Source organism: Myotis daubentonii, chromosome 2, assembly GCF_963259705.1.
Source record: "Myotis daubentonii chromosome 2, mMyoDau2.1, whole genome shotgun sequence".
Taxonomy (NCBI): domain Eukaryota; kingdom Metazoa; phylum Chordata; class Mammalia; order Chiroptera; family Vespertilionidae; genus Myotis; species Myotis daubentonii.
The window spans coordinates 168,139,848-168,160,935 of record NC_081841.1 but is presented as its reverse complement, the minus strand read 5'-3'; positions in this window follow the sequence as shown (position 1 = coordinate 168,160,935).

Below are 21,088 nucleotides of genomic sequence, written 5' to 3'. Positions count from 1 at the left end.
TCTCACTTTCCCTGCTACTCTCCCCCAGGACACCAGAGCTCATGTGCCAGGGAAGTCCCCACATTCAGGTGCTGGTCACCCACGAGGAGTCCACCCCGTACCCACATGGCCTTTTCCAGGTGAGATGGGCTATAGCTGCCGGGACTGCAGAGGCCAGTCGGGCTCCCCGTGGGTTCATGCAGGAGCTGGTCTGTGAGGCCAGCCAGGAGAGAGCGTGCTGCCCAACCAGCTTCCGTGAGTTGCCGCTGGGCAGCCCAGAGGCCCACACTGTGCCCCGGCCCCTGGCATCTGGCCACACTCACCACATCTCTGCATGGGGACTCAAGCTCCATGAATCAGGTGGAGGGGGGCACGCAGGGGCCTGAGGGTCCAGGTGCTGCCCAGGGCCCAGAGGTCAGCTGGGACCTGCCCTTCCACACCAGACACTTGCGCTTCAATCGCCAGCCAGGCCTAGGGACCACACCCATACATGATTTTTGTGCACTGGACCTCTAGTATAATTATAAAAGGATAGTATGAAGTAATGAGATACTGTGAAATCATTAAGTTGATTTAATTCTATCTCATCTTCTTAATGAAATCTAATATTTTCTTCTAAGTTGGTTCTGCCATCCATCAAAAGAAGTTATTTAATGCTAGAATAAGAAGTAACAATTCTATTACATGACTGAGTGCTTTTATGAAAAAGTCACGGCATACCTCAGTCTCCTCCAAAACTGACAATGCATTATTTTCTCATAAGTCTTTTTGTGGAGCATGGCATACTGATTTCATGGGATTAGATATATATTTCTAACTAGTGAAAAGAAGTTACAATTTAAATTCTTATTTTCTTTGATAACTAATTCAAAAATAACCTCCTTGATGTAGACATGTAATACTTCCCAAATATTTTATTTCTAAATAAATTCATGACTTTATTAGGATACGCTGGGTTCCATTTCCTAGCAAAATTTGATACCTTTTGTTTCAAAAATATATTCATGCTTTGAGGATAGTAGGTATTCAACACACATTTATTACTGTTAATTATGATGGTCTTTGCAGTCAGTCAAATTATATTGCAGAATTAAATGGAAAAAATGGTGTAGTTTAATGCAGTTGTATACTTATAAAAAAAAGAAACCACCTAGATGAATTAGTTTGACATGGTAAAAAATAAGCCATCTGGCCTAAAAAAGTACTTAGATGATACAACCTTGCCCTCTAATAGACCAAAAAGGCCTGGAGAAATGTAATAATATCTTAAAATAATTTGACTATTTATTGAGAAAACAAGGACTACTTAATTAGATCCCAGGTTTTGAAACCAGACCTTCTGAATTCTAATTTTATTTCTACCTGCTGCTAATTTTGTGACCATGAGTGTGTATGAGAGCTCCACTATCCCTCAGGTTCCTCATTTATAAAAGCACTAACACATAAGATTGCTGTAAAGATTGAATGAATTAATGTTAAACCTTGTGACAATATTTGAAACATAGTAAGGACTCAGAGTGTTCTTATTTTTTCATTATTTTCAAAATAACTGCCAACTGATGGTCATTGGTGGCAATTCAACACCAACAGAAATCTCCAATTTGGAGTGTGGTGAAGAAGAAACCTTATTCAGTGCAAAACAGCTCAATTGTGATACAACACAGCTGTGGAACAGCTCAATATCACCATAGCTCGATGATGAAGCAGCATGTCTGTGAAAGTTAATGTGGCCCTGGAAATTTAATCCCCTCTTGTGCTCTCTTGTGCTCTTCTGTTTTCACGACTCTTGTTGCTTGGGGCATGCTCTCCTTTATTTGCCCATGTGGCCCACACGCAAGGGACTAATGGACTGCAACTTGTCTGATGCTGAACTGGACCTGTCTCCAACATGGAAAGGGAACTCTGGCCACTGGCTTCACTTCTAGCTCTACTGAAACCCCAGCTACACTTCTTCTATGACTGGACTAAGGGAAATGGAACTTTGCAAAGCCAGGAGTTTAACTACACACAAATGAAAATCACTTGTTCTCCTGTGCAAGCCTCGGAAAATTATTTTTTGTGAGATATCATAAGAACTCCACCCCAGCAGCAGCCAGTGAGGGAAAGGACCCCACCGCCCACCAACTTCATTGATAACACTTAGGCATCATTTTTTAAAGTTATCTTTATTGTTGTAGGTATTACAGATGTCCCCTTTTTTCCTCCATCTCATCTTTTTAAAAAAATATATATTTTATTGATTTTTTACAGAGAGGAAGGGAGAAGGATAGAGAGTTAGAAACATCAATGGGAGAGAAACATCAATCAGGTGCCTCCTGCACACACCCTACCAGGGATATACCCACAACCAAGGTACATGCCCTTGACCGGAATAGAACCTGGGACCCTTCAGTCCATAGGCTGATGCTCTATCCAATGAGCCAAACCAGTTAGGGCCATTTCATCTTTTAAAATGTATTTATGTGAACTTGAGTTACCATTTCGTATCATTTTCTTATTCTAATACAGCTTTGCTTCTTTTGTGCTATTGTCATATATGTTACATTTCTATTTGATATAGATTCAACAGTCTATATATATAAAACCCTATTATGCAACTAGACTGAACGGAGGAACAACCGAACAACAGAACAACAGAATAACTAGTCACTGTGACTTGTGCTGACCACCATGGGGTGCACACAGAACATGGCAGGCGTTGGCAGCAGGCAGCAGAGTGAGGAACATGGTGGGCATCGCTGCAGCGGGATGGTGGAGCCGGTGAGTACGGGCACCAGACCAAGGCAGGGCACCCATCACTGTCATCGGGGTGAGCTTTTGGTGATTACTGAAAATTCTTTGCCCCCGCATGCCCTGGTCCTGCCGGGCACTCGCACCACCAGGCACTCTCACCTGCTGCCGGCACCTGGCACTGGCCCTGATTGCCCGTCAGGACTTCTCCACCACCCCCTGCTCCTGAGGGGCGATCAGGACCGGCAGCAGCCTCTCACACCCTCTGGTGGAAACGGCCCCGCTCACCCCCGCTGCCAGCACTGGAGCTGCTGCTCACATCCACTGCTGGCAGTGGCCCTGCTCGTATCCGCAGCCAATGCCAGAGCTGTCGCTCACACCCACTGCTGGCACTGGCCCTGATTGCTCTGCACCGTCAGCGGGTGTGAGTGGGGCCAGCGCTGTCAGCAGCTGGGAACTGTGCTGGTGGGAGCAGGGCTGCTAGCAGACAGGGGACAAGGGGCTGTGTCAGTAAGAACTGGGAGGGGGCGGGAAGGATTGGCCGAGACCCACCCCTGTGCCCACCACAGCCTCAAGGCCCACATTTCCTTTTAAGGTGCACAAATTCATGCACTGGGCCCCTAGTATAATTAAATACAAATTAGTATACATAATTACTTTTTAAATCAGCTAAGAAAGGAAAGAAAAAACGTAGTGCATTTACATTGTATTTCAAATTAACATAATTACCTTTACTGGTGTTCATTGTTTGGTGTGGATTTGACTTTCCCTGTGTTTACTGTTATGGGCCTGAAAAGTTTCCCTTGATATTCCTTGTAAGGAATTTGCTACTTTTGCTATTGTTTACTTGTTCATTTGTTTGGTGAATTGGCTGAGATATTTTTGTGGTGTTTGCTTCCTCCAGGTCCCTTGTGTTGACAGTAGTTTTGCTGAGCTCTATTTGAAAGTTTTTTGCCTGATCTCTGTTAAACTCTTTGCCTGTGTTGGCATCACACCCAGAGGTTAGACTCCTCTCATTGCTGGCAGAGTTTTCTATTGTTTTGACAATGTTATAGGCCATAAATTATTTCACAATCTGATTCAACTCCACTTGGGTTCCTTTGCAGGCATAGTTTTCAAAGCCAACTTTGAGAGTTTCGTGTTTGCTTATTGTTTTCTGACTCTGGGAAGGATCATCTTAGCTGTCTTTATCTTGCTGTCTTTGGTAAACTGAGTTGATCTAAAGCTTAGCCCATTGTCTCTTGTTTATGAGGAGGCCCTAGTCTAAAACTTTCTTGCAGTCTGTTCAAAATATGGTCAGTTGCTTTGGGGAGAAGTTTGATGTCCTCTGTTCTATGGCCTAAATCTTGCACTGGGAAAAATGCCTGAACCACTGCTCTGTAGAAGAGGTTAGGACACTTGCCAGCTTTTCTTATAATAACACTAGGGGCCCGGTGCACGAAATTCGTGCACCGGGTGTGTGTGGGGGGAGAGTGTCCCTCAGCCCAGCCTGCCCCCTCTCACATACTGGGAGCCCTCAGGCGTTGACCCCCATCACCCTCCAATCGCAGGATCGGCCCCTTGCCCAGGCCTGATGCCTCTGACAGAGGCGTCAGGCCTGGGCAGGGGACCCTCATTTCCCCCCATCACTGGTTCTGCCCCCAGCCCAGGCCTGATGCCTCTGGTCCAGGCATCAGGCCTGGGCAGGGGACCCCCAGACCCCTCTGATTGCTGGCTCTGCCCCTTGCCCAGGCCTGACGACTCCGCCAGAGGTATCAGGCTTGGACAGGGGACCCCCATCTCCCCCTGATCACTGGCTCTGGCCCCCGCCCAGGCCTGAGGCCTCTGGCCCAGGAATCATGCCTGGGCAGGGGACCCCCATCTCCCTCTGATTGCTTGCTGCACCCCCCGCCCAAGCCTGACGCCTCTACCCAGGCTTCAGTTCTGGGCAAGGGGACCATCATATCCCCCCAATCCCCGGCTCCGCCCCCCCGCCCAGGCCTGATGCCTCGGCCAGAGGAGTTGAACCTCATCACCCTCCGATCACCAATCACCGGATCGGCACCTTGACCAGGCCTGAGGCCTCCGGCAGAGGTGTCAGGCCTGGGCAAGGGACCCCCAGCTCCCCACGGTTCCAGGCTCCGCCCCTTCCCAGGCCTAACGCCTCTGGCTGAGGCGTCCGGCTCAGGCAGCGGGGACCTGCAGTGGCAGCAGGGGGCACCGCGATCACGTGGGCTCCACCCCTGCCCCTGCAGGACGCCTCTGGCTGAGGCATCCGGCCCTGGGCAGCGGGGACCCGCAGCTGCAGCGGCCCCACGATTGTGGGCTTCGCTTTAGGCCCAGGCAAGGGCCCCCTAGCTCCTGGGACTGCCAGCTTCGACAGTGCCCAGCTCCCATCGCTGGCTCCACCCCTACTTCCTGCTATCACTGGCCAGGGCGGAAAAGGCACCTGATTCTCCGATCATGGCTGGGGGGCAAGGCAAAGGCGGCCCCAGGGCCGCCTTTGCCCTGCCCCCCAGCTCTTAGCTCCCCCCTGGGTTTCTGATCACTGTCAGTGGCAGGGGGGGCTTCTTCCTGCTTTCCCTTTCGCCTCCCTGCATTGTGCCTACATATGCAAATTAACCGCCATCTTGTTGGCAGTTAACTGCCAATCTTAGTTGGCAGCTAACTTGCATATAGCCCTGATTAGCCAATGAAAAGGGTATCGCCGTATGCCAATTACCATTTTTCTCTTTTATTAGTGTAGATACCTGGAGTGTTATTATTGGTCTCAGCTTGGTCGTTCTAGTGTGGCACCTCCACCCTATGAAGGAGCTGGGGAGAAGAATATTGGAGAAGTATTCCCAGCCTTTCTAACAAGGACGATGTTGGCAGGTTTAAAACGGACAACATATTTTTATTGATTTCAGAGGGAAGAAGGGAGAGGGAGAGAGAGAGACAGAAACATCAATCAGCTGCCTCCTGCACACCCCTTACTGGGGATTGAGCCTGCAACCCAGGAATGTGCCCCGACTGGGAATCAAATCTGTGACCTTCTGGTGCCTGAAACGATGCTCAACCAACTGAGCCACACCAGCCAGTCCAGTGGCAAGTTTTTACACTGATTCTAGGCTGAAGAATAGAGCTCTCTTCACTTAGGTTTGTTTAAGGAACAAGGAACTTGTGATGAGAAAGACCCTACTGCTGGAGAGATTCTGTAGCCCTTACCTAGGAGGTGGTGGACAGAGAGTCCCCTCTCCCCTTTTTTGGCTACAGCTGCCCAGAGGGGATCTTCTCTCATGTTGAAAAGAAAGGTTCAGCATGAAGGCGGGGAGCCGACCATGGCTCAAGTCAGTACAGTCTCTCCTTTTTCTTCTTGATATTTAGATTTTCTTGAATACATGCCTATTCATTTGCTTTACGCTGTTAGGACAATTTTTGATTATTTTAATATGATATTCTTCAGTTGTGTTTGTTCTACTAGGAAGTAGTTCCAAAGAACTATTCATAATAGCATTCAGGAAATGGCATATGATTGCGTATATAACTAATGCCAGCTCTCACACAAAAGGATAACACAAAACATAAAGGACAGTAAGAAGTGTAGAATATTCTAAACAAACTCATTATAAATAATATAATCTAAACAATACTTATTTGTGACACTCAAGATACATAAGGGACAGCACAATTCAGAAAATTATTTTTTTGACTCAAGGATTGATATTTTCTTTAAGGGTTTTATGTTCTCCATTTTCCCTTTACTTAGCATTTTAAATCTTGTTGCCATAGTTACTAATATTAAAGCACACACATACAAGAGAATCAGATCTGGACATCTAAGATAAGAAAATATGTTTTATTTAAAATTTTAAAAGAACTACAGTGAAGGATACTTACATACTGTATAATAATTTTCCCTGTGAAATTATATTATTTTTCTTTCCTGAGAAAAATTATATAATTGAACTATATAATATCATCAAAAGGTTGCAGATTTAAGAGAAAGTTTAAAATGTTTTCTCAACAGAATCATTTTTAGAAACAAAAATAGCATGATAGCTACAAATAAATAGTGTATAAAGCTGTGAGGACTTGAGAGATATATTGCACAGTAATGAAAAATTTATTTATCCCAGAAACAAATTAAAACATATTCTTCCTCTCATTAATATATAAAGAAAATTCTGATAAATATTTTTGGCAGCAATCATATTAGTTTGTAATTTCAGTGTTATACAATTGGCATTCCACCATAGAAAAGTGAAATACAATATATAGACAGCATTTTAAAAGCTAGATTAGTGTATGAGACTCTGCGCAGTATGGTCCCCTATTCTGTAAGGTCATTTTGAACTAAATGAAAAGGTACTAGCTGACCTGATACAGGATTTGATGCTATTCTTAACAGTAAATGCCACCTACTTATTGCAATAGGTGCAACATTTAAAAGGTTTTAAATTGCTTTCTATCCCATTTTTTTTTTTTTTGTCAAAAGAGCATACAGAGGAAAAAAAAATGCCTTTAAAAGCAACTTGAGTACTTTTTTTTTAATAACCAACTCCACAGCAGTAAGCCATATCACAGAAAGCATTAAGAGTTTACTAAAATAAGCCCACCAAATTTCCATCATTTGAATTCTACACATTAAATATACAAAGCTTGAAATTATAAGATTTCCTATAGATTAAGATTCATTAATAGTATAATTTATAGAGATTGAAAGATATATAAATATAGGTATAAATAACACATCACATGGGTGGGGGATAAGAAGAGGAACTGATGGGATTATGAAGTTCATGCTTTTTGCTGTACCTGAATGATAAATTCCTTTTTCTGTGATATGGGTGTCTCATGCTTTCTGAAAGCAAACCTAAAACTATGGCAGGCTAATTGCTAGTTTGCAAGAGGGACACATCTCAGCTCTTTCATCATTCTTTTTTTTTTAATTGATTTCAGAGAAGAAGGGAGAGGGAGAGAGAGATAGAAACATCCATGCTGCGATGGAATCATTGATAGGCTGCCTCTTGCACACCCCAAACTGGGGATCAAGCCCACAACCGGGGCATATGCCCTGACCAGGAATTGAATCGTGACCTCCTGGTTCATAAGTTGATGCTCAACCATTGAGCCATGCTGGCTGGACCCTTTCACCGTTCTTTTTTTTTTTTATATTTTTTATTGATTAAGATATTACATATGTGTACCCTCTACCCCCCCCCCCCCCGCTCATCCCCTCACCCCCCCCTGTTGTCCGTGTCCATTGGTTAGGCCTATATGCTTGCATATAAGTCCTTTGGTTGATCTTTCCCCCTTGCCCCCACCCTCCCCTACCTTCCCTCCAAGGCCCGACAGTCCAATCAATGCCTCTCCATCTCTGGATCAGTCCTTGTTCATCAGTTTATGTTGTTCATTATATTCCATAAATGAGTGAGATCCTGTGGTATTTATTCGCTCTCCAGTTCCATCCATGCTGTGGCAAATGGTAAGAGTTCCTTTTTCTTCTTCCTCTTCTTAAAGAATATCTTTCAGCATTTCATATAATGCTGGTTTGGTGGTGATGAACTCCTTTAGCTTTTTCTTATCTGTGAAGCTCTTTATCTGACCTTCCATTCTGAATGATAGCTTTGCTGGATAAAGTAATCTTGGTTGCAGGTTCTTGCTATTCATCTCTGAATATTTCTTGCCACTCTCTTCTGGCCTGCATGGTTTCTGTTGAGAAATCAGCTGACAGTCGAATGGGTACTCCCTTGTAGGTAACTGACTGTCTTTCCCTTTCACCGTTCTTGACATCATTTGGTTTATAAGTTATCCCATAATTATCACAAAGTAAGCCAAGGAGGATGGCTACCCCTGCCACTTCCACCTGTGTGTTTCCTCTACAACAGCTTTCTGTGTATGTAAAACTACAACTACTGTGTAAAGTTGGCTATTTTTTTCTGTTACATTTTTAAAAAATATTTAGCAATAGTGGAAAATTAGTGGAATTGATAATTCATACTTTTAAAGAATATATTGCCAAGTTTAAGCCTAGAAGTTTATATAACTAAATCTGTGTATTCCTTTTCTTTTTTTTTTCAACACAAAGTTTTTTCAACTAAATTAGTATAATTTATATTAATGATTTTCAAATGATTTATATTTGCCAAGGTACATCATTGATACAAATATAGTACAGTGTAAATTAATCTCTACCTACTTATTATGTAACTTTATTTCCAATAAAATATAAGAGAAATTCACAGTAGAAATATTTTTCTCCAATTCACATTCTAAAAGCCTTCAACTCCTCTTCTAGTTGGATTCATACAGGAAGATCATAAAGAGAAGCATAAAGATCTGACTATCTTCATGGCTCTTTTTGACTGTGCAATAGGTCATAAAAGTAGATGGAGAAGAACTTGGCAGAACCTCATCCCACACCTGAATTTCGCATAATGATGGTGCCTCCCATAAGTGAATTACTGACTTTTTCCTCTGCCAAGCAATATCCTTTGTAAACCGTAGTGGGACATGGAGGCTTCAGGATTTTCTCGTAGTAGTGGTGGCCACAGGACGTTCAGCACATAGAGCAAAAGTTTACCTGGAGACACTGTTAAATATTAAAATATATAGTTTGAACTGTGGCCATTTTCCTGAGGCAAATGGTCATCTGTTGGCCCAGCCTCAATGTGAACATGCTAGACTTTCTTACTATGTCCTTTTTTGTTTCTAACTCCTTTTTGTAATTATTTCACTTACGTGTCTCTCCTCCCTCTTGCATTCCCATGTCTTTCTATTGCACCTGGAATGTTTATTCTTCTAGCTCCCAAGTTCAATTCTACTGAAATATCATTGCAGTGAACCAATGTGATTTTCTGTTGAATATCTTTCTGGAGGTAAAAGAGAAGAAGTTAATGGCAAAGTTGAGACTAAAATCTACACTTTACAAGTTCACATGTTTAACAAAGTGTCTCTTAACATAATCCCAATGTTAAGAAGGCTATGATCTGAAAGACAATGTTCAATCATTCATTTGTTTATTTTATTCATGAATTTATTTTTTTAAATATATTTTTTATTGATTAAGATATTACATATGTGTCCTTATCCCCACGTTACCCCCTACCCCCCCACTCATGCCCTCACCCGCCCCCCCTGTTGCCATGTCCATTGGTTAGGCCTATATGCTTGCATATAAGTCCTTTGGTTGATCTTTTCCCCTTACCCCCACCCTCCCCTACCTTCCCTCCAAGGCCCGACAGTCCAATCAATGCCTCTCCATCTCTGGATCAGTCCTTGTTCATCAGTTTATGTTGTTCATTATATTCCACAAATGAGTGAGATCATGTGGTATTTATCCGCTCTCCAGTTCCATCCATGCTGTGGCAAATGGTAAGAGTTCCTTTTTCTTCTTCCTCTTCTTAAAGAATACCTTTCAGCATTTCATATAATACTGGTTTGGTGGTGATGAACTCCTTTAGCTTTTTCTTATCTGTGAAGCTCTTTATCTGACCTTCTATTCTGAATGATAGCTTTGCTGGATAAAGTAATCTTGGTTGCAGGTTCTTGCTATTCATCACTGAATATTTCTGGCCACTCTCTTCTGGCCTGCATGGTTTCTGTTGAGAAATCAGCTGACAGTTGTATGGGTACTCCCTTGTAGGTAACTGATTTTCTTTCTCTTGCTGCTTTTAAGATTCTCTCTTTGTCTTTTGCTCTTGGCATTTTAATTATGATGTGTCTTGGTGTGGTCCTCTTTGGGTTCCTTTTGTTTGGGGTTCTCTGCGCTTCCTGGACTTGTAAGTCTATTTCTTTCACCAGGTAGGGGAAGTTTTCTGTCATTATTTCTTCAAATAGGTTTTCAATATCTTGCCCTCTCTCTTCTTCTGGTATCCCTATAATTCTGATGTTGGTACGCTTGAAGTTGTCCCAGAGGCTCCTTACACTATCTTCATATTTTTGGAATCTTTTTTCTTTTTTCTTTTTCGGTTGGGTATTTTTTGTTTCTTTGTATTTCAAATCTTTGACTTGATTCTTGGGGTCCTCTTGTCTGCTGTTGGATCTCTGTATATTATTCTTTATTTCAGTCAGTGTATGCTTAATTTCTAGTTGGTCCTTTTTCATATCCTCGAGGGTCTCACTAGATTTCTTGAGGGTCTCACTAAATTTATTGGCGGTTTCCATAAAATTCTTGAAAAACCTTATAAACGTGGTTTTGAACTCTATATCCAGTCGTTTGCTTTCCTCCATTTCTGTCATTTGTGACCTGTTTCTTTGTCTCCGCATTTTTTATTCTTCCCTGTGTTGGTAGAGTGGTTTTGTGTGCTAGGTGTCTTGTAGGGACCAATGGCTCAGCCTCCCCAATTACCTGAGGTGGACACTCTTGGTGCACCCCCTTCTGGACTTTGTGCACAGTCTTATTGTAGTTATGCCTTGATTGTTGTAGGATCACTGGGAGGAGTTGACCTCCAGGCCAATTGGCAGTGAGAATCGGCTGTGTCTGCAGTGGTAGAACTTCTGTGCTGAAGACACCCTTATGGGGCAAGACTTGCTTCAGTGGGGCTTTGGTGCTCACTGAGTCTGCCCCCTGGGTGTGTCCCTTATGAATCTGAGGAGTTGTAATCCAGATGGGCCCCCTCTGATCGCTGGGTACACTGGCTCTTGGAGGTTACCCAGCAGGAGCTATGAAGAGAACTGCAGATTCCCCTTCCTTTTTTGGAGTTTGGAGGTGCCCTGATGAGGCCCAGCTGTGAAGCAATGCAAGCTGCTGTGGGGCCTTGGGCTTTCTCTTGGAAGTTCTGGGTCTGTGGCCCAGCTGCAGTTTGTTAGGTAATTTTCAGGTTGCAAAGGGCCAGGGCAATCATATGCAAAAGCCTCTGCCGCAGCCTGGGTGGGGCAGCGTCTCAGGGAATCAAAGGGCGGAGCAAGGAACTATGGTGGATTCTCAGCCCTGCCCTAAGGGGCCTTGCGCTTCTCAGTGTCTGGGTAATTTAATTGCTGCAAGCACCTCTGAGGGAAAGCTGCCCTCGAGTTCCGAGTTCTGCCCGCTGCCAGACAGTCCAGTTTCTCCCCATATGAGTCCTGGGTCCCCAGAGACTTCCTGGAACCGGAGTTCAGAGCAGTTGGGAGCTTGTGACTCCCTCCCGATTCAAAAAGACAGCCTCATCCTCAGGTACCAGCCCCTTTCCGCACACTCTCGAGCCTCCGTACCTTTGCACTTTACTTCCGCAGCTCCTGGCCCTCAATGTGCTTTTCTCTTTCCTTCTAGTTGTAGAATTTCCACTCTGCCAGCCTTCCTGTAAGCTCTGGATGATGTCCGTTTTGTCTTTTTATTGTGTTTTGAAGTTGTTGTAGGAGGCAGCAATTTCGGTGTTTCCCTATGCCGCCATCTTAGTTTCTCCTATTCATGAATTTATTGAAAACAAACTGAACTGGGTCTGAGGATGAAGAAATAGATAGTATAGAAAAATGTGACTGCCTTCAATGCCTAAGTCTGAGACAAATATTTGATACATGAGAGTTTAAAAGGGCATTTCTATCATATGCTTAACTCGGGTTAAATATTTGGCTTTTACTTGAAAGCAACTGCAGGGTTTTAAGCAGTGTTAAAAAAAAATGTGAGCAGATGTCAATTTTCAAAATAGCATTTTCATTGCCATGTCAAAAATGAATACTCCTGTTATAACAATTAAAATGACAGGATTTTAAATTCAAGTATAAACAGTATTTATAATTTTTTTTTTTTACTCATATGTGGAATCTAATGAATAAAATAAACTGATGAAAAAAATAGATCCACAGACATAAAAGCATGGAACAGACAGGAATTTCAGAGAGTAGGCAGGGACAGGGGTAGGGAGAGATTAACTGGGGAACTTATATGCATACTAGAGGCCCGGTGCATGGATTTGTGCACATTGAAAGGAAATTAATTAGAAGAAATATTTTAATATCACTATTCACCCTTTCTCTATAATAGAAGTGTCAAAAAAATTTAGGATTGACAATGACAGATCGAAACACATGTGTGTGATTGGTGCCAGTGAGAGCTTTATATATATCATGCATGCGCAAGTCAATGTTTATTTTTAAATTTCCAGTGTGCATCATATGTACTGACCAGTTGGTTGGTTGGACGATTGGACAGATGAATGGCTGGTCACTTAGCCTTTTATATGTAGAGATATGCATAGGCAATGGACACGCACAATAGTGTGGTGAAGGCCTGGGAGGGGCAGTATGGTTTGGAGGGAGTCCATGGGGAAAAAAGCCAAACAAAGGGGGCATCTGTAATACTTTCAACAATAAAAATGCATTTTTAAAAATTTTCAAAGGTATTGAAAACCAGAATAAAATAAACTTTACATGTATAAATAACCTACATAATAAAAACCTAATATGCTAAGTGTCTGTTCAACCAATCAAAGTGTAATATGCTAATTATATGCTAAAGCCTCTCAACCATCTGCTATGATGTGCACTAACCACCAGGGGGCAGATGTTCCAACTGGTAGGTTAGCTTGCTGCTGGGGTCCAGCCAATTGGGACTGAGTAAGACAGGCCAGACATGCCCTGGAGCCCTCCTGCAGCCTCTTTTCGGTTGGCCAATCTCCCACATTCCTCCCCAGCCCCAGTGGTGCACCAGTGGGGTCCCTTGGCCTGGCTTGGACCCTCTCGCAATCTGGGACCCTTCAGGGAATGTCAGAGAGCTGGTTTTGGCCCAATCCCACAGGCCAGGCTGAGGGACCTCAGTGGTGCACAAAGTCATGCACTGGGCCTCTAGAGTGTGTGTGTGTGTATGTGTGTGTGTTTGTGTATATATATATATAGCAGATGATGGGTTTACAAAAGAGTCATTCTTAGCTAAGAAATGACCTCTAAATCTGAAACACTTTTATGGAAAACTGGTTTAATTAAAGTGTTGTCTCATGAACTAAGGTTTAAGAGAGCAAGTGAATTTTGTAGGAAAATTTTAAGTTCAATTTTGTTTACATTGATAATGTGATTCCTAAGAGGTATCATATGTAGATATATAATGACAATTTTGAAATATGGGTGTGACTTTCAGTAGGCATTAGAGATGTGCAAATTGAATTTTTGTTTATCAGTATATCAAGGACAAATGAATCCATGGTGATAACTCAGTGAGTCCATAGTCTATATCCTATATATTAGCTATCTACACTAATAAAAAGAAACATGGTAATTAACCATAACTTCCCTACCCTTCCCATTGGCTAATCAGGGTGATATGCAAATTAACTGCCAGCCAAGATGGCCGTTAACCGCCAACAAAGATGGTGGTTAATTTGCATACGTAGGCGCAATGCTGGGAGGCGAAAGGGGAAGGAGGGAAGAAGCCGCCTGCCGCTGACTGCAATCGGAAACCCAGGTGGCAGCCAAGAGCTGGAGAACCGAGCTGCCTTTGCTCAGAGAAGCCGGCTTCTGTGATAGGAGAACCTGGCCGCCTTTGCCGGCCCTGGGCCAGTAATCGGAGAAGCTGTGTGGGACAGGGAAGAGGAGGATGTCTGCCTCTTCCCTGCCCCTCCTGGCTTCTCAGATCACTGATCACCAGTGATGGGAGAACACCCAGAGGCGGGGCCAGAGGCCAGGCTACATAGCTGCGTGGTGACACCATCTGAACCACAGGAGCAATGTAGCCAGGCCCCAGCAGGAGACCCATCAGGAGACCCAAAAGGAGACCCAGGCACCGGGGCTGCATTGCAGCTGGGGAACGCAATATGGTGCTTGGGCTGAGGAGACCCAGAAAGAGACCCAGGGGTCTCCCAAGAGGAGAGTTTCCATGGTCAGATGGCGCGGTTTCGGGACAGGAATAAAGACCCAAGGTGACTCAGATGCCTGGTCTCAGGGTTAGACCAGCCAGCAGGGCCTTTCAGTTGGGACTGGGGTGGGGGTGGGGGAAGGCAGGCAAGCCGGAAATAGAGAACTACAACTCCCAGGAGGCTTAGCAGCCGGGTCTGGGTGCCTGGCTGTGAAATCGGATGGGATGTAGTTTTGCAAGCCACTTTAAACTAGAGGCTTGCAAGGTTGGAAGTTCTGCTCAGGGAGCCAGGGAGAAATGGAGCTGGAGCAGAGAGAGGGGTCCATGGAAGCTGTGGGCTTTGAGGAGTTCTCAGCACCTCCCGGCTGGGAGCTGGTGCTGCCTCTGCTGAAGGTGGTCACATCCTGGAGAGCAAGCTTGAGACCGAAGTGGAGCTCGTGTCTGGGGGTCTGGGCAGCTCCAGCCTCCAGGAGCAAGATGAAGAGGAGGAGGCAGCCTGAGGCCGGCAACTGCGGTGCCAACGGGAACTCAATCGCAGGAAGTACCAGGTGCTGGATCAGAGCTGCAGGGAGATCAAGCAGGCGAAGGAGCGGGTCCTGAACAGGCTCCATCAGATATAGAGGATAACACGGAGACTCCAGCAGGAGTGGAGGTTCCTCATGAGGGTGCTGGACTCCTATGGTGACAACTACCGGGCCAGCCAGTTCACCATCTTACTGGAGGACAAGGGCAGCCAGGGCACAGACTCCCCCACCCCAGGCAACGCTGAGAACGAGCCTCCGGAGAAAGAGGGGCTGTCCCCGCCCAGGAGGACGCCAGCACCGACAGAAGACAACAGCCCGGCCCATGACAAGAGGCCCAGCGGTTGGAAGAGGCGGCGAGTGCCACTGGAAGGGGGCCGGGCGGGAGTCCCACTGACTCTGGAGCTGGCCCCCGTGCAGATAAAGGTGGAGGAAGACTTTGGCTTCAAAGTGGTCGAGGCTCTGGACTCAAGTTGGGTTTCTCGGGGGCCAGACAAGTAGCTCCCCTACCCCACCCTAGCCAGCTCCCCCTTTGACTGACCCCCCAATAAATGGACCCCATGCTCTCTTTGGCAAAAAAAAAAAGCTTATAGAGGCATACTTATAGGATCAAATAGTATAAATATAGATGTAACAGGACAATAAAAAGAGAACCTGGCTACGATGATCACCTGAACGCTGCCTCTGTGTCATTCCTTCTTCGCCGACTCTACACTCTTTTGGGAACCCCTGGACCTGCTGAGGCAGGACCCCAACATTCCTCTTCTTATAAGGACTTCAGTGAGATGGGCTAAGGGTCCACTGGAACTGCCTCAATTTAATGTAATCCCCTCTTTAAAGATCTTATCTCTATATACAGGTACATTCTGAGGTTCTGGGGATTAGATTTTAACATACATTTTGTTGATTACCCAAATCAGCCCTTCACAACCAACATGTTCAGAAAGTAGATTCCTACAGGGTTATTTACCAAACATTCAGAAGTATTTTTAAAAGAGCTAAGCCCCTCTCCCACTGCGTGGGCCCCTCCCGGCGAAGAGGGAAGGTCTGGGTTCCAGACCCCAGATTGCGAGAGGGCACAGGCCGGGCTGAGGGACCCACCCTAGTGCACAAATTTTTGTGCACCGGGCCTCTAGTTGATTATAAATAACAAATTACCCTAAAGCTTAGTGGCTTAAAACATATATTATTTCACAATTTCTGTGAGTTAGGAATCTGATGTGGCTTAGCTGATCCATTTGGCCCTAAGTCTCTCACAAATGTCCATTTATCTCAAGTCTCCACTAGGAAGAATTCACTTTCTAACTCATTTATGAGGTTGCTGGCAACATGTAGTTACCTATACTCAGGTTGTTGGACTGAGGCCTCAGTTCTTCAGGAGATGTTGGCTGTGTCTCTAAGCTTCTTAACTCATTTTCCTCTACATGCAAGACCTCACAACATGGCAGCTTATTGTGATAAAAACAAGAGAGCAAGAAAGAATACCAGCAAGAGAAAGCGTGCAAGCAAGATGAAAGTCACACTTACTTATTATCTCATAGAAGTGCAACCTATGAATTTCCATATTCTATTCATTAGCACTAGGTATAGCTCTCATATAATCGATGGGGTTTATATAACAGCCTGGATACTAAGAGGTGGGGTCATTGGAAGTTATGGCAGAAGTTGCCTGCCACAGCCCCAAGGATTAAGAAGGAATAAGAGGAGACTCACAGTAGACTTGAGACACATCTCTAATGTTATAATTTTAAAATTATCTGCGACAGAGCTAAACATGTATTTGAGAAACATGTTAGCATTAATGAAATTTACATTTTATTTAAATTATTCCAGGTGCATGAAAATCATTATTGGTCTGTTCAGAATCCCATTTACAATAGAATAAATAATCTTAAGAGTAAACTTAATCAAAGAGCTAAAATAGTTGTACACTGATTATAAAACCTTAATAAAAGAAATTAAAGAAGACATAAAAATTGAAAGAAAACCTACATGCATGGATTGGAAGACTTGATATTGTTATAATGTTTATATTAACCAAAGTGATCTACAGATTCAATACTGTGCCTATCAAAGTGTAATGACAGAAAAAGAATTCTGAAACTCACTTTCAACAGCAAAAGACCTCAAATAGACAAATAAATCTTGTCAAAAAAAAGAACAAACTGGAGGCATCACACTTTCTGATTTCAAAATATATTTCAAAGCTACAGTAACTTTAAAATATTTTACTTACATAAAAATAGACACATAGACTAAAGGAATAGAATACAGAAAAAAAACAACACCCATAAGTAAATGGTCAACTCACCTTCAACAAGAGTTCAATGATTATATAATGGGAAAAGGATAGGCTCTTCCATAAATAATGTAGGAAAAACATGTAAAAGAATTAAATTGGACCCTTATTTTACACCATACACAAAATAAACTTATTTAGATTGAAGACTTGCATGTTAGACAAAAACTATAAAACTCCTAGAAGAAAAAAAGCTTCTTAACATTGGTTTTGGCAATATTTTTTTACTATGAAATTAAAAGCACAGGCAATTAATGATTCTTATCTTTGATGTTTCTACCTCCCTCTCTGTCTCCCTTCCTCTCTCTGAAATCAACTATATAAATTAATTATCCCTTAGCAAATTATTGGTTGTACATAGAAAAATTTATAAAATTAATACTCTTCTTTTTTGAATCATATAGCTCTACAGACTCCAAGTACAAATACTTTAACAAATGTTTTAGAAAATGTTATTGTATATTAGGTAAAATAGTATACATAAAAATAACTCATATTTTAGGGGATGGATCTTTTCTAGGACTATGTTTAAATGCATAGTTCCTATGTAGAAATATATCTTAAAGGATATAACATGTAAAATGATTAGTACCATATTGATTGTAGATTAAAAAAATGGTTATTAACCAATTGCTGTTTAAATATTTATTTTCACCATTTTTTGTATTTCATATATAAAATTAGGTTGATCAAATAAAATATATCAAAAGAAATAAAACAAACCATGTTTTTCAATATGTTACAGAAAGCACAATGCATTATGGAAAACACCAACTATTACCTATCCTATCTAATAATAGACAAACATGGTAATTGACCGTACCTTTGCTATGCCTCCCATTGTCTAATCAGCATGATATGCAAATTAACTCAACCAAGATGGCGGCCAGCAGCCACGCAGCTGAAGTGAGCAGGAGGCTTGCTTGCTTCAGTGATGGAGGAAGCCAAGGTTCCCCACCTGCTGTGGCCCAGCTCTGAGCTCCGAAAGCAACAAAGTTTCAATTATAGAAGCTAAACAAACCCCAGATACCTGCTTTCAGCAGGCTGTGGCCTCAGAACTGGAACAAGTAGGAGCCAGCTCTAAGCTCCAGTGACGGCAACAAAGTTTCAATTATAGAAGGTAAATAAATCCCAAAATAAAAGAAAAAAAGGAGAGGCTGGGAATTTCAGTCGCTGGCCAGCCTGAAAACGGCCCTCAGTCCTTCACCCAGACTGGCCAGGCACCCCAGTGGGGAACCCCACCCTAAAGGGGGTGTGGCCAGCCTGAAAACAGCCATCAGTCCCTCACCCAGACTGGCCAGGCACCCCAGTGGGGACCCCCACCCTGAAGGGGGTGTGACCAGCTGCAAACAGCCATCAGCCCCTCACCCAGGCTGGCCAGGCACCCAAGCAGGATCCCCACCCTGGTCCTGGACACCCTTCAGGGCAAACCAGCCGGCCCCCACCCATGCACCAGGCCTCTATCCTATATAGTAAAAGGGTATTATGCAAACTGACCTTAACAGCAGAAAGATTGGGAATGACTGGTCACTATGACACACACTGACCACCAGGGGGCAGATGCTCGATGCAGGAGCTGCCCTCTGGTGGTCAGTGCGCTCTCACATGGGGGAGCTCTGCTCAGCCACAAGCCAGGCTGATGGCTGCCAGTACAACGGTAGTGGTGGGAACTCTCCTGCCTCCTCAGCAGTGCTAAGGATGTCCGACTGCAGCTTAGGTCTGCTCCCCGCTGGCAAGTGGACATCCCCGAGGGCTGCCAGGCTGCCAGAGGGATGTCTGACTGCCAGCTTAGGCCCAATCCCCCAGAGAGCAGCCCTAAGCCAGCAGGTAGTCATCCCCGGAGGGGTCGCAGACTGTGAGAGGGCACAGGCTGGGCTGAGGGACCCCCCCCCCCAGAGTGCACAAATTTTTGTGCACCGGGCCTCTAGTATATATATATAAGCCTAAGCGAATGAGTGACTGGTCAACCAGTCGCTATGACATGCACTGACCACCAGGGGTGAGATGCTCAATGCAGGAGCTTCCCCCTAGAAGTCAGTGTGCTCCCACACCAGGAGTGCCACTCAGTGAGCTTACCTGGTGGCGGCAGCAACAGGCACAGCAGGCCTGGGATGAGCCAGAGCAGCACAGCACCCAGCCTGGGCTCAGGCTCCTCCCCTGCTGCCTGCCGCTTTGCGCACTACTATATCCCCTGAGGGTTCTGGATTGCAAGAGGGTGTAGGCCAGGCTGAGGGACCACACCAGTGCATGAATCTGTGCACAGGGCCTCTAGTTTAAATATAAAATATAAGGACATTATGTGAGATCTCTTTAATGTAACTAGGTGAAATTGCATTTAATATCTGTTATTATGATTACTCAAATCTGTGGAAGATTTTAAGGATTGAAAATTAGGCTCATGGAGCACTCTTAATAAAGCAGCTGTGGAAACAGCACTTTTATTCTAAATTCTATTTCATTTTACTCATTTAAAAATAGTCAAAACAATTTCAAGTATAAGGAAATTTATATATGAATCAATTCAGAGAAAAGTCACTCAATATGGTTATGGCTATAAAATGAGTATTCTTTAGAACAATTAACCTAATATTTGACAAAAAAATTATTTCACTATTATTTAAACTGTATCTTAAGGGGTAATATCCATTCTGAAGTGTGTTTTGCAAAGTCACTACTGAATGCTTGAAGTTGATATGAAAATTATAATATTGGTATTTGTGAATAAACTAGAGGCCTGGAGCACGAAATTCATGCAAGGGGGGGTATCCCCTCAGCCCATTCTGCACCCTCTCCTATCCATGTCCCCTCAAGGGTTTTCCTACTGCCGGTTTAGGCCTGATCTCTGGGATAGGGCCTAAACCAGCAGTTGGACATCACTCTCACAATCCTGGACTGCTGGCTCCTAATCAATCACCTACCTGCCTTCCTGGTCACCCCTAACTGCCCCCCTTGCTGGTCTGATTGCCCCTTACTGCCTCTGCATGCTGGCCTGATTGCCCCTAACTGCCCCCCTGCCAGCCTAGTCACCCCTCACTGTCCCCCCTGCTGGCCTGGTCACCCCACGCTGCCTGCTGTTCAGTCGTTTGGTCGTCCCTCACTAAGCCCCATGCTGGCCTGATCGTAGGTAGCCATTTTGTGAGGGCATGAGAGTTAATTTGCATTTACCTCTTTATTATATAGGATACTGAATATAAATTAATTTTGAAAGAATCACAGAAATTCTATCTAATTTGGGATAGGACAGTGGAATGGTTTTACTTATAAGTAAGAAAACACTGGAACAGTATGAAACAATCACTAGTCCTTATGTGCCCCATCCAGATGGTTCAGGCCTATGATGTTTGTGTTCTGCCAGCATCAGTATCGCTTTTCCTGGAGGTTTTCTCCAAAGCCTTAAGTAAGTCTCCTACCCACATGCAGTGGAGATGGGTGATAGTGCTAAGAAATCAATGTCTCCAAAAACATCTCTTAGCTAATGTAATGAGGGTTTTTATGCACATACAATCGTTCTCTTAAGATAGGATCATTTGAATGTGCTTTACACCATTTCCAGAACTTTCCTCTTGAAATTAAATTCCAGACACTCAATGGTAAGAGGATGGATAGTAACCCATTATTAACTGTAGCTCCTCTCCTTACTAACTTCTCCACTCCCAAAGTGCTGTCCCTCTCACCACCCAAATAAATTATTTTCATTTCACAAATAATAAAAGTATGCCTGTCTTAAGTCACATAAATTTTAATAATGAGTCTATATTAAATATCTATGGGTTATATATAAATGTATTATGATGAAAGGGAAAGTTTGATGAGTGAGGCTAGTGCATATCACAT